We start from the raw sequence: 15,038 nt of genomic DNA on the forward strand, positions 1-15,038 counted from the left end.
TTAATGACCTCACCGGGAATCCCACAACTGAGAGCGTGGGTGGCACCACCTCTTCGGAAGCTATGGCTAGAGTAATCTTTGCCTGCCAGTGTTTTTAATTTGGCATCGAATTTCGAGCTGGCCATTGGAAAGGCCTGAGAGTTTGGAGCAGCGGGCGTAGTGCACTGGAACGATTTCACAACAGCTGTCACTGGACAGAGCGGGTGTGGTGCTATGCTTGGTAACACGATAGTGTGAGTCCGTTCTCGCCGCTGAATTGTTTTGCTCCAACGGACCACCACAGTTAAAGGCCCGGCAGGAGTATATAAGGAGCCTGACCTTCTGCGTTGGCAAATCATTTCAAACCTCTTGCAGGCAACGGACAAATACTGCTCCTACATTTTCTTTAATATCTCGGTTAAGCATGAGTTACGGTGTCAGATTTTTTGTTCACACAGCTGGTTTTCACACATTTACCGCCCTATGCGCTTAGATAAGGTTAATCCTCCATAATAAAGAAGATATTTGTAAACAAACATTTCAATGGGGATCTTGTTCAAAGAAAAGGGCGGAGTCAACACTCTCCGACGTCACAGATTTACACCATGCGTTCCAAAAATAGCAAAACACGTGGCATGCGGCAATTTGGTTCCAGAACATGCTGTCTCAGGTGCATGTGTATTTGTTACATCGGATATGAAGAAAGAAATGCAACTAACCTTTACCACCAGTTGTGGCCTTGATAGGGTATTCCTGTGGGGTTGGGATAAAGCTCTCTCACTAATTTGAGCACACAGTCGGGCATCATTTCTCGGCTAATGTTTACCCGTGTTGGACTTGTCTTGATGTAAGGAAGACGTCTTTTTCGCCAAGTACAATGCACAATTCCAAGCACCGCATCGGTCTAGCATGGACCAATACTTCTTGTAGAGTACTTTTCTAACGCCGGAATTCCTGCGGTGTGGCAATTGGCCTGTACCTAGCCACCTCTGGCGATGATTTGTCACACAAGGGCTGCAAAAACAAAAGGCACACTGGCCTACCCCAGAGGAGAGCCCTGTACTAGGACCCGTGTCTCCGCTTTCATCAGGATCAGATAACCACGTCTGCACCCTAACGGTACTAGAGACAGCCTCTCGAGGTCACACGATGATGGCCCAGCACCTCTTGGTACACAAGTCGAATCTTTTATTACACACCTTCGAGTTTCAAATGGCCACGGATTCTCAGTAAATAGTCTCCTTATTGCGTTCTCCTGGTCACTGTTAATGTTGAGAAGTGTTAAATCAAATTTCGCCATTTATTTCCACAGACAGAAAGAGATGTCAGTGCAATACAGCTTACAGACCGCAGCCTAGCCCTTACTAAGTTACTATCACCATCGGATGTTGGAATGTGAAACACTCAGGGCTTCGAATTCCCGCCTTCATCTGTCGACAACACTGATTGTGTTAGAGGCTCTCGCTGGGTGGAATAACAGACCGTGTTCCAAAGTATGCGTATACACTACGCAGATTATCACCGTTGACTTCGTCTACATGGTCCCGCTAACTATAATTACTGTCCCTGAAAGTGCCTCACAGGATGGGCAAGTTTACTTTCAAAACAGAAAGGGGTAATCTAAACTCGGTTTGTTCTAAATGGACATGGGAAACAAAGGGTCTCGGATCTTGGGTCGCCCCTGGCAACACAAATGGAAGAATCCAGGATATGCAAATGATCTTCTGCAGTTTATTCCAAGGTGGTAGGGGGTTGAAAGGGGGAACGAACGGGAGGGGGGAGGGGACAGTGTTCGGTGGAGCTACTATACTAAGACTGCAGCAATGGTGATGTGAAATCATCACCCACACATTTCGAGGTACCCTCCCCCCTCACCATTCGGTTCACAAGCCTGTTTTTGTCCTTGGTCAGTTTGAAAATGATTGGTTTGTTCAAGTATTCCGCCAAAAAAATGCGCCAAGATTTCCCTCCTCATTTTAGTGGTGTTTGACGCTTGCCCCATCACTTAGTCAGAGTCTGATGCAAAAATTGACTCGAGAATTCTGTTCATTGACCTTGTGACGTACTAAACTTGTTTATTGTTCGCGGTTTTGGCTGATTCTGTGTTGTTTTTCTGCAATATCAGCGAAAGTACCATCATAGCGGTGACTGAGTTACAGCAACCAAGACTAAGTTTCATTTTGTCCGTTTGACTAGCCTGACATCTACAGCCTTGACATTGTTATTCTGTTTCTCTGTGTGTGACTGATTTCTTTGACACAAAGGTTCTCTGTGTGAAAGTTCAATTGTATTGTAAATATAAACAAAATACGCAATCAATATGCAAGATATCACAAATGTCACGTTCAGAAACGAAAATATGTGAAAAACTCTGAAGAAGCTGTTAAAAGAAGAAATGCTTCTCGCACAGACAGAAAGCCAGATGGTAAAATTCAGTTTAGCGGTGAGAGATAGGAAATTGATCTTATTTACGCCCAAGTTCAAAAGGTTAAAACATTTTTAGGAGAAGGAAATCCAAACAAAGAGCTTGTGGACACTATCTTGTGCTTTTTTTATTGACAAAAACATTGAAGCTGATTTATTAGAGCGCCCTGATGCCCCCGCGTCCCCAGTGCACTTTGGCCTGTTCGTGTTTACATCGCGTGCCACGCGTTGTGCTATTTTTGCTAAGCCCCGCCCCTTTTTCTGTTGCATTATGGGAGAGGCCGGATTGGCCGTGACGTGTTTAAAGACCCATTCTCGTCAGCAATAAAACTGTCCCTTGTCAATTGCTTCTCAGGGTCAAACACCTGGCCGAACACATTGGTCTTGCGTAACAACCCGAAAAAGAGGACAAGACATGCTGCCCAAAATATGCAGTCCTGTGTTACATGCAAACGCAACTTTCCTTTTATTTTCATTAACACCTCTGGTGTTATGGGTGTCTTCCGCTGCACAGCACATCCTTTAATCCGTTCAATGCCATTTAGTGTACTTTTCACAAGCCACGAGTCTTGCATTGGGTTGACCAATCCACACTCTATGTGCAACAGCCTCACAATGTTAAGGTATTGTCTCACAGTTGAAGGCTTTCGAGTGCGCGCTAAATATGCAGCATATATAATGTAACAGTCTCTTCATCAGCAGGCACCGGCGCAATACACAGTTTTTCACAAAAGTCAAGGTAAATCCTCAGATGCGTCGAATATGTTCTTTTAGTGTTTGTCGCAAATGTCTGTCCTCGAAAAAACGCCACTTCCCGTCTGAGCTCAACCTTGAGACCACTTGACTCGCCTATTGGACAGACATAACAAAGCCTTAGTAGACATATGTTTGGTTAAATCAAATATTTCTCCACCTTTACCATGCCACCAATTGGACAACAACACAAACAACTTAGCTATGTTGTCTCGTTCATGCAACCGAGACACAGTATCAGCCACAATATTGATGCTTCCTGACACAGAAATAGCCCGCACAACACAGTCATGTTTCGCACATATCCAAAACATTTGCCTGAGAAGCCTGTTCACAAACGCATTTCGCGAACGTCCCTTGTTGATAATGCCTTTTGTGACGGTACTATCAGTTTGCACTATTACCGTTCTGCCTCTCCACAAGGGGGCCCACTGCTTCACTGCCTGAAAAACTGCACAAACCTCTTTATAATTTATATGCAGCTTTTCCGCTGCTGGCAGATCACAGTGAAACACAGTATAGAGCCAATCCCCTTGGCAGAATGCACCCGCTGCTTGATTACAAGCGTCCACGTGTACGCGCACATTTGTTTGCTCGTTGAAAAACACAGTTCCGTTGAAAACTCGTAGATAAGTAAGCCACCACGAGAGATCGCCTTTAAAGCCTGAGGTCAATCTGACCTTGTGGCTTTGCTGCTGCAGCGGGGCGATTAAGTCCAGAATACGGCGAAGAAAAAATTTTCCTCCTCGCACTGCCTGGCACGCCCAATTAAGAAGCCCAGCTATGCTCTGCAATTGGACTTTCGTTGCCCGCTTTTTATGCTGAAACTGCCGAAGCCGCTCTTCCAGTTTGTTGAGTTTGTCTTTACCCAAGGACAAGGTGCTCGCCCGCGTGTCGATGTCCACCCCCAGAAAGGTGATTTTCTGGGTTGGCCCCACCATTTTTTTCCAGCTAATAAGGAACCCTAACTTACGCAACAACCTAATCAGACAATGCAGCGCTGCGTTGCACGTGTCGTACGTAGGGGCTACTATCAAGAAATCATCTATGTAAACTACCACATCTTTGTAACCTTTCCTGGCCATGCACCTCCTTACAGCTTGTGACAAGCGGTGAAATATAGAGGGTCCCAGACAGGACCCAAAGGGCAAGCGAGTATCAAACATATACGTAGAATGAGTGTCATTATGAAACTTCCATTTCAATCCCGTTACGCTGTAATTATCAGGATGAATAGCGACTGAGCGATACGCTGATTTTAAATCCACTTTTGCACACCAGTACCCAGGTTTTGCTAGTCTACAAGCCTCTTCTAGAGTTTGGAACTGAACTGGGTCAGCAGAGACATAATCATTCATAGCTGCCCCACGTGGCCTGCTAGCGTCGTGAATGACCCGTATATCACCATCATCTTTAGGTATTGCTGCCAATGCACTCACAATGTCTGGCTTAGTGTTAGTAACAATATAATGTCCTTTGCTAATCTGGTCTAGGAGTTCTTTCTCGACCCCGTCTTTATGTTGTTTGGCTGACTGATGATTTCTAACTTCAACATTATCTACCGCTATGTTTTCAGGTATCAAACGAAATCCGTGTATAATTCCGTCTAGCAAATATTTTCTGTCCCTATCATGCCGCAGTTCTTCTTCCCACACGTCTAATTTGCTATTTATGGACCCTGTTTTTCCAACAAAATTCCCAGAAAAAGTTTTTTCAGTTCTAACTAAGCTGGAAAGTGGGGGACCTACCCTTGCTGAAGCCTGCTGCGCGTTGTCCTAGGCGATGCTAGTAGTCGCCGCGGCCGCTGCTTTACCGCTGCCTGCCAGTGCGTGATCTTTAGACGGATGGTCCGCCTTACCACAGGTAGCACAACTATGGTCAAAGTTGCACCTGTCGCCGTAGGTGCAGTTCCCTTTGTTCCACTGTAGGCAGAACGGTATTCCCTTCGCGTTAGTCCGACGCTTGTTCGGTGCCGCCACGTTGGTACCAGGTTGCTGGCGCTGTTGTCCTGTCCCTATGGGCTTCTCCCGCAACGCCACCACTGACAGGTGAGGAGTATCGGCCCCCCATCGATGGCCGGTCGCCGCCTGCAGACTCCTGTACTCGTCGTCGTACATGAGTACAGAAGCCCACGTGTATCTGCACGCCAGCTCCGACACCTTCACCGTGTAAGCAATGTAATCAAACACTGACTCTTCGGTGTCCAACTCTCTGTTTTTGATGAGTTCCGGCATTATTCGGCCGTTGGCCGCCATCCACATAGCTGGGCTCACTCTTTCGAGCTTTTGTTTTTGCCCTGCCATTTTCAGAGATATTCCTCCACCCAGGTCGATCTCTTCACTCTCCCTTGCCGCTGATGAAATAAAATCCACCACCCTAAGGGCTGACTCACCTGAGTCTTTTCTCCTGGCTGTCAGGTACACGCTTGGGTCCAGGTCGACCCTGTCCGACCGGGGCTGTTTGCCTTGACCCTGGACAGGCTGTAGCAGATCATCCAAAGTCATTTGGCTCTGCTTTTGTTTCTGAGCTGGAGCCCCTAGGGGGACACCGATTGTTGGTCCACACAAAGGCCCGCCACCATTGTCTTCCTGTATCTCTTTCACTGCTTCCTTCAAAAGCAGAAAGTCTGCCTTGCACAACCGCAGGTCTTTCAAGTCCTGGTTTTCAATCAAGCAAAGGCACTTATGGGCCTTTTGGCCAAGCAAGCCTTCTTTTTTCAATGCAGCTTGCACATCCTCTCCAATCTCGTGTTTCTCTATCCACTCGGATAGCGAAAACTCCATGCTGAATTGAAATTGCTGCTTTGCTGTAGCGCGGCTGGCGACTGAGTGACCTACAACTAACCCTCAGTTCCCTCCAGTTCCAGAGTTTCACCCTCCCTTCCTCAGTGACTACTTTCTCACGCCCACGCATACCCACCATCCGCACTCTAACTGCCCTCCCCTCCCCGCCGCTACCCCTGCTAGCCGTCAACTGTCAGATTTCCTAATTCTTCCGTTCCCATCCCTCTGCCCTAGATCTTACCCCCCCCCCCCCCCTCCTCTGACCGTGAGAACTCTTACAGCTAAACTGCAATTTACAAATTTTCACTATTTGGAGGATTCACAAGAAATCGGACTTTCTAGCGCATCTTTTACGACTACGATCGTTTGAGTTGTTTTTAAGTTACGAAAGGTTAAAGTTGGGCAATTTTGTATTGTCCATGTCTAAAAGCCACCATCGATTTAATCGAAAAAATACCCCCCCTAGAAAGAAAAGGGACTCTTTCTTTAGCAGTCGACACTGGTTTCCGATCGTTGAATGAAGCTATTTTTAGAAAATACTACGCCGAAAGGGAAACCCCACAAAAAGTTGAAGAGCAAGTAGTTATGGCGGTCGCGTCACGGCTGTCCGAAAATCCGGAGAGAGTATTATTTTGTGATTCACGCACACGCATTCAATCCAAGCACATTTTGCAAACAAATGGCATGGGGTAAAATACAAAGAATCCAACTTCATTTCTGTAGTTTCCATTTTCAATAATATGCCATATACTGAAAGCTGTCGGAAATTGAAAACGTGTTGTTTTCAGCATAGATCTCGCTTTCCGGGAGTCATTCAACCAATCAATCAATCAATATGAAGCTTATATAGCGCGTATTCCGTGGGTACAGTTCTAAGCGCTAAGTTCACCGTGTTTATCCACAGCCAACGTTGTCCATGCACAGACTAGCTACGGTTCCGTAGCAGCCATTGACTGACTGCTCCTCTCTTCTTTCAGTGTTCATCTCCACGCTAGTTGTTGTTGTTGTTTTTGTTGTTGTTGTTGTTGTTATATTTAGTCAAGTTTTGACTAAATATTTTAACATCGAGGGGGAATCGAAACGAGGGTCGTGGTGTATGTGTGTGTGTGTGTTTATGTGTGTGTGTATGTGTGTGTGTGTGTGTGTGTAGAGCGATTCAGACTAAACTACTGGACCGATCTTTATGAAATTTGACATGAGAGTTCCTAGGTATGAAATCCCCAGACGTTTTTTTCATTTTTTTGATAAATGTCTTTGATGACGTCATATCCGGCTTTTCGTGAAAGTTGAGGCGGCACTGTCACGCCCTCATTTTTCAACCAAATTGGTTGAAATTTTGGTCAAGTAATCTTCGACGAAGCCCGGACTTCGGTATTGCATTTCAGCTTGGTGGCGTAAAAATTAATTAATGACTTTGGTCATTAAAAATCTGAAAATTGTAAAAAAAAATAAAAATTTATAAAACGATCCAAATTTACGTTTATCTTATTCTCCATCATTTTCTGATTCCAAAAACATATAAATATGTTATATTCGGATTAAAAACAAGCTCTGAAAATTAAATATATAAAAATCATTATCAAAATTAAATTGTCAAAATCAATTTAAAAACACTTTCATCTTATTCCTTGTCGGTTCCTGATTCCAAAAACATATAGATATGATATGTTTGGATTAAAAACACGCTCAGAAAGTTAAAACAAAGAGAGGTACAGAAACGCGTGCTATCCTTCTTAGCGCAACTACTACCCCGCTCTTCTTGTCAATTTCACTGCCTTTGCCATGAGCGGTGGACTGACGATGCTACGAGTATACGGTCTTGCTGAAAAATGGCATTGCGTTCAGTTTCATTCTGTGAGTTCGACAGCTACTTGACTAAATATTGTATTTTCGCCTTACGCGACTTGTTGTTGTTGTTGTTTTACTAACTAATGTTCTTATTTCTTATCATCGTTCGCTTTTCCCTTCATTTTTAGATCATCATCATCATCATCATTATCATAATCATAATCATCATCGTCATCATCATCATCCTCATCGTCGTCGTCGTCGTCGTCATCATCATCATCATCATCATCATCATCATCATCATCATCATCATCATCATCATCATACATGTGCCCTAAGTGTGTCGATTTGCCGACAGGGTTCCTTGCTCGCCCGCGACAAAAACGTCAGCCATGATTCACGGTAGAAATGGAACAGCAGAAGCCGACGCTTCAAGTGAAGGGGGTAACAGATCGGACGCGTCATGTGACGAGGAAGGATTAGAACACCACTTAGACGTGGAGCGGTACGTGGAGGCGGTTGTAATCTGCGTGTTCATCGCGGTGGCTGTGGTGGGCAACGTCTCTCTGTGCGCAGTCATTCTCCGCAAGTCGTCACTGCGCCAGATGAGGAACATGCTGTTCATTGTCAACCTGTGTGTGGCCGACCTGCTCGCGTCTGTCATCGTCATGCCCATCACCACACTCACCGTCCTCAGGGCCAGGTCAGTCGTGTATATAATTTATATAATTTGTTTGCTTTCTCTTTTCATCGTGTACATGACAGGCCTGCACGTGGTGAGTATTTTACTCGCCGTGGCGAGTAGAAACATGTAACTGGCAAGTAGTTATGGTTATCTACTCGCCTAATGCGAGTAAAGTTGCGGAAACAAATGGTTGGTTTGGCGAGTAAAATGTGCTCTCTGTCTAGTAAATGTTGATAAGCACACACACACACACACAAAAAGCTAGTGTACCATTGTTTGGAGTTTCAGGGCTGCACGACTTTGTATTTGTTTACTGATGTGTTGATGTTTATTTTCGTAAGGCGCTCAGAACTATATTAGGATTTGCGCCATATGAATACCCTTTTTGTTATTATTATTATTAGTAGTATTATTATTTAACTTATTGAGACATCCCAGTGCACTAAGGGATTTATAGAGCAAATCGAGAAAATTCATTATTGAACGAAGCGCATAGCGCTGAATTCAATAATTATTTTCGAGATTTGCTCTATAAAGCCCTTAGTGCACTGGGATTGTTTCAATAACGATATTGTCAGTACCGCCAGAGAAAAAAGAAGATTCAAAACGCACATTTTGCAACGCGCATTTGGATCATAGGCGTAACTGTGTGGTCAGGTTTGTGTCAGATCTACTTTTGTGTGGGCTGTCTCAAGTGTGTCGTGCTTTGATCACACGCAAACTCTTGTTTTAATTTCTGTTGGTAAATTCCAGTGTAGCGTTAAGCTAAAAAGTGATGATCTTTCATAGAGACCTCATTTAAACTCGGAGAAAGGACTGTACGTTGCTCTTAGTTATTTGCGATTCGAAACCTTCATCGAGCTTCGACAGATTGACTGTCCAGAGTGTTGCCCCTTGAATTGACTCCAAGGCCACGGTTAGCACATTTTCAAAGTAAATGTGGTATGTTTCTCGTGTTGTATCTTCACTCATCGGGGAGACTGGTACTATATATGAACCGTAAAATGCTGTGAACCCTACACGTATTATTATGTCCCCATCGTTTGTTTGTTCACATTTGCCCAACATGTTAATTTGCTGCGGTGTTTATGTCGTCTGCTAGGCGGCTAGGGCAATCGAACCACTGCACTGCAGTCTCATTTCAAAAACAACAATTGCTCGTCTGCACGCATGAGGCAGGCTGGTAATAAGTTTGATACATGGTAAGAACGTTCGTAACCCTACACGTTTTCGATTCCGATTGTTGTTGCCTTGAAATAATAATTCGGAAACCATTCATTTACTGAACTGATGCAGTCGTATTTCAGTGTAGTCGACTATAACAGAGTCGACTTCCAAATGCTGGCCGGTACGTTATCGGAATAACACTTGTGTTTTCTGTTTGCCGCTGGGAGTTTTACACTAACTCATCATTTAGTAATGTGGTTAATAAGCTACATGCCACTAACACGGCACATGAGAAGAATCTGTGCAAGTCAAAACGAGAAGAGACCATTTGTGGAAGAGATACAGCCGCTTCTATTTTTAGATCAGTGGGCTTAACTGTGGCACAGGCGCCTGCGATCTGTCAGAAAGAAAAAAAACTTCTGCTTTGAGCCGCAGGAAATGTATGGTTATTTTTTGGTAAAGTGGAGAATATAAGCTACATGTCATTAATTAATTCTGAGGATGAGAGTACAGTCTCGCTTTGGCAAAGGGCATAAGAATACGCTCTGTGGAAAAGTTAGCGCACTCCAAGAGTGCGCTAACAGATTTAAGCGCATCGCCATTAGCCAATCAACTGGTTCACATCAGCCATGTGACACCAGTACTTACTGACACATTATTATTAGCCAGAAGCGTAAGAGGTCAAGACTGGTTTAAACTGGGTGGTTTTCCCCTCAATCTTGTCATATTTTAGTATCATGATACTTTTAACGACTTTCATTCATTTTGAAGCAGTTCGACTTAGACAAGTTTGCATCAGTGGGATATTCATAGGATTGGATATCTAAATGGATCAATAACGGTCGAAATAGGATCAAGTTTAGATCTGTAAGTAGGAAATCAACGTTCTCTTGAACATTATTTTATGAAGCTAGAACAGTAAGTGTTTTAATTTTGAATCATATACAGTGTGACACCCCTTTTACAACCTCATTTAATCTGAGAATAACACGGTCTTAGTTAAAAAGGAAGGAATCTTAAAATTGGTAAATTTACAGAGGCTATGAAAAGAACATCTGAGAAAACAGGGTCTTGAAAGGGATCACGAAAAGAGTCGCATGTCACCTCGCGCGGTTCTGCGCTAGGCTTAATATAAGTCCGGGGGTGCCTGGTAACAGTGTGAGGGTCACCTTAGTCACAGGCTTATAACTCAAACAGTGTTCGCTCTTTTCTAAAACGGGTTTCACCACTGGATAGAGCATAACAAACTCTTTAGGAAAATGTAAAAATTAGAACATCATGCAAAGGTGACATGCGACTTATTACGTGGTGGAGGGTCACATATAGAGTCATAAATGAGGAGGTCGTAAGAAGGTGTGCTACTCGACGAAAGGAGAGTCGTATTTAAAAGCATCTGCTGTTCTTGTTGGCAGATAATTCAGATGTTTTTGTTTCAGAGAAACATGCTTGAAATGCAGCAAATATTCTATTTTCTCACAAAATTCACACACAAAATACACTCTTTAGAACATTATCTCGGTAGCATTAACAACATCTGAACTACAAAAAAAAAAATTAAAGGACCCCAACAGGCTATTTTTGGTGTCAAAAACGCGTTTATTTGCGTTTTGGTGTGACTTAGGTTAACCAGACATATGCATGCCGTAGGAAATTGTTTTCTCACCTTCCCTCACAGGGTTTAGTTTATTTCGGAATCGTTTAGGCCATAATCCGACGAATTTCGTGGCTGAAGCGAAGCGTTTTCGCGTTCCGATCTGGCGGCCATTGTATCTTGAACGTCCGCGAGAGTACGGAAGTGGTGAATTCTGGGTAAAATTTTCGATGACGTCAGAAGGGGTATTCATAGAAGCAACTTTAGCTGCTGAACCTTACAGTTTTGAGCCTGGGAGTTAAAATCAAGGGTCTGCGCGCCCCGTGATTTGTAATCATTTTTTTTACAAATCACGTTAATGTTCCCGATATCTTCTTGTCATCCCAATAGTCAAGGCACAAAAACAAAATCCCTTGAGTTTTGGGGTAGCGCGACTTCGTTGATTTTGTTTTCTTTCTCCATATCATTATTAGATTGTCCCGTCGCTGGGAAATTCGGATCACTTCCTCCCAGTGGAAAGCTAGCAGCAACAGAGTCTCTGAGGAATTCGACGTATTAACCGGAATTCGTCAGGGATGTAATTTTTCACCGATGGCCTTTGTCCTTGGCCTTGAACTTTTAGCCATTAAGATACGCAGTGACCCGAATATAAAAGGATTAAAACTCCCGTCATTTCATTTAAAAACCAATTTGGAATATATTTTAAAATTGGCAATGTATGCAGACGACGTAACAATGTTCCTTAAAGATAAACACGATCTCCAACAAGTACTGTTAATAGTAAAACAGTTTTCATGTATTTTAAATTTACATCTGAATGAAAATAAAACAGAGGCAATGTGGCTAGGATCCATGAAGAACAGTCTTGAGCAATACTGTAATATAAGATGGAAAAAACAGTTAAAAATTGTGGGTATAATATTTAGAAACGATATCGCTGCTTCTGACATTGAAGAGAATTGGTCAGTACGGTTTGATAGAATTGAAAGAATTGTTGGAATGTGGTCAAAACGGAATTTAAGCATTAGTGGTAAATTGTGTATAATTAAAACTTTTTTCATATCCCAGTTTGTATATGTTTTGCAGGCACTCTCTGCACCGACAAAAGTGCTTGATAGATTAAATACTATCCTTTTTAAATTCTTGTGGAAACGGAAGTACTCAAATAGTAAAGCTTTTGAAAAGGTGAAACGAACAGTTGTATGTAGTAACATAGAAATAGGCGGTATTAACATGATAAATATGCATGATATGCAGACTTCCTTTTTGTTATATTGGGCAGCCAGGTTACAACAAACCGATTTTGCAAATTGGCAATTGATTCCAAGACATTATTATGAGGTTCTCGGAAGCCAGCTGTGCTGCTTTAAATGAACTGCCAAACCAAAACAGTTTATTGGTCTGACCAGAGTTAAATCAAAATTTTGGCAACAAGTTTTAAAAATATGGATTGAGAACAGATATTTATTTCCTGTTCAAAAAGAAAGTATTCTTGATCAATGTTTGTGGAATAATGCAGATATTATTTTTAGAAAGAATGTGTTGTGTTTTGATAAACGGATTGAAGCCGGTGTGAATTGTGTACGTGATGTATGGATAGACGAAAATATTGTGTCATTTCAACATATTTGTGCCATTGTCGGATATAGCCCCACAAGGCTGTTTGAGTACAACGCTTTGCACACGGCCCTCTGCGCGCGAGCACTGGGGGACAACACAGTTAAAGAAGACGCGGGTGACAAGCATCCTGCGACCTGTTTTCAGGGCATGCTAAATAACCCTTCCCCGAAGAAATTTCGTGCGATATTAACGCAATCCAAAGCCAGTGAACCCTGCGCTGTAAAATTTTGGTCCCACAAATATAACATCTGCATTGACGAAAAGTATTGGGTCCTGGCAAGTGCATGCACAAGCGAAGAAAGATTAAAGTTACTCCAATGGAAAATTTTACATAATATATATCCCACCAATATTTTATTGCATAAAATGAAGTTAAAAGAAAATAATTTATGTAGTCTTTGTAATGAAATTGATTTTATTCCCCCCTCTGCTTCTTTACCTCTGTAAACTTGTAGAGCTAGTTATTTTTCGATAATGACCCAGCAACCAAACAAATAACGAGCCAGCAACAGCCTGAATCCTCGATAGTGCAATGGGTTGAGAAGCTGTTCTGTTTTGGTACTACTTTTGCGACTGAAAAGTTCCGAACGCTCTATACGTACGAAATATACATCTCTGGAGCAAACAATACAAACATACCGCATTTAAATTAACAACTACAGGCCTGAACACATGAATCTCCATATAAAATCCATGAGTTAGGTTGTTTTCTGAATCTAGATCTGCCGTGCACACACCGTTCATCATAAGCAAATTCCCAAGGCAAGTAACTCATACTCTTGCCGACAAGAGTAGTTCCCCTTCTTTTAACGCAGTTTCTTCGACAACACTGACTGCAATCCGACGGTCAGTTTTCAACAATATTTCATTTTATAAACAGATCACACGCAACCAAATGCACACATCTCATCAATTTAAACAACATAAAGCGGTTTCATACACTATTTTCCCCAGAAAACTGAACTTCATACAGTAATTAACGTTGGAACACGGGTGCAAAAGTTCGTCTGCTAGTCCCATTTGACGAAAGAACATTATCCGAAACGATACTAAAACATAAACAGAACACACAATATCTGCCTTTACCGCCACAGCAGAATAACAGCATATCTGTGTACTTGATTTTAGTCTAAAACAGGGAAACTGACAAGAAGTGTTAACAGAATGGAATGATTTGCACGGAACTATACAACCGCGCATTAATCGATCGCCTGCGCAGGTTGACTGGTTGAGTGATTCGGATTCGATCAAACTTTCGCACAAAAACTCCTGTTTTCTTTGAATAACTGAAGAAAGGAGGAATAAAGAGGTTACACACCTCGTCTCAGTGATTATTAAAAATAATGGTCTCAGTTCGCGGTCATGAAAAAGCTCGCTGAAGCTCGCATTTTTCATAATCCGCCAACTTCGACCATTATTTTTAATAATCACTGAGACTCGGCATGTAACCTCTACATATTGAACACTTCTTTTGGAAATGTAGTAATTAAAATGAAATTGTTTTGGGAAAATGTTAGAAGATGTATATTTGTTAATACGGGAGAAAATATTGTATTAACAGAAAAAGATGTTTTGTTTGGTTACTCTCCAGAAGTGCAAACCCCCATAAACAAAATTATTAATCATATTTTGCTAATTTCAAAAATGTGTATCAGTAAGTATAGATATGGTAGACCTATTGATTTGAATGTGATGTTAGGATATGAATTAGCATTGAGATATTTCAGTATATTGTGTAAATGTTGAAGGATGAATGAGGATACGTTGTAGACGGATGCCTGATTTTTGACTCACATGCGAAGCAAAAGTGAGTCTATGTACTCACCCGAGTCGTCCGTCCGTCCGTCCGGACGTCCGTCCGTCCGGAAAACTTTAACGTTGGATATTTCTTGGACACTATTCAGTCTATCAGTACCAAATTTGGCAAGATGGTGTATGATGACAAGGCCCCAAAAAACATACATAGCATCTTGACCTTGCTTCAAGGTCAAGGTCGCAGGGGCCATAAATGTTGCCTAAAAAACAGCTATTTTTCATATTTTTCCCATTTTCTCTGAAGTTTTTGAGATTCAATACCTCACCTATACATGATATATAGGGCAAAGTAAGCCCCATCTTTTGATACCAGTTTGGTTTACCTTGCTTCAAGGTCAAGGTCACAGGAGCTCTTCAAAGTTGGATTGTATACATATTTTGAAGTGACCTTGACCCTGAACTATGGAAGATAACTGTTGCAAACTTAAAAATT

This window comes from Littorina saxatilis, unplaced genomic scaffold, assembly GCF_037325665.1.
Source record: "Littorina saxatilis isolate snail1 unplaced genomic scaffold, US_GU_Lsax_2.0 scaffold_323, whole genome shotgun sequence".
Lineage (NCBI taxonomy): Eukaryota > Metazoa > Mollusca > Gastropoda > Littorinimorpha > Littorinidae > Littorina > Littorina saxatilis.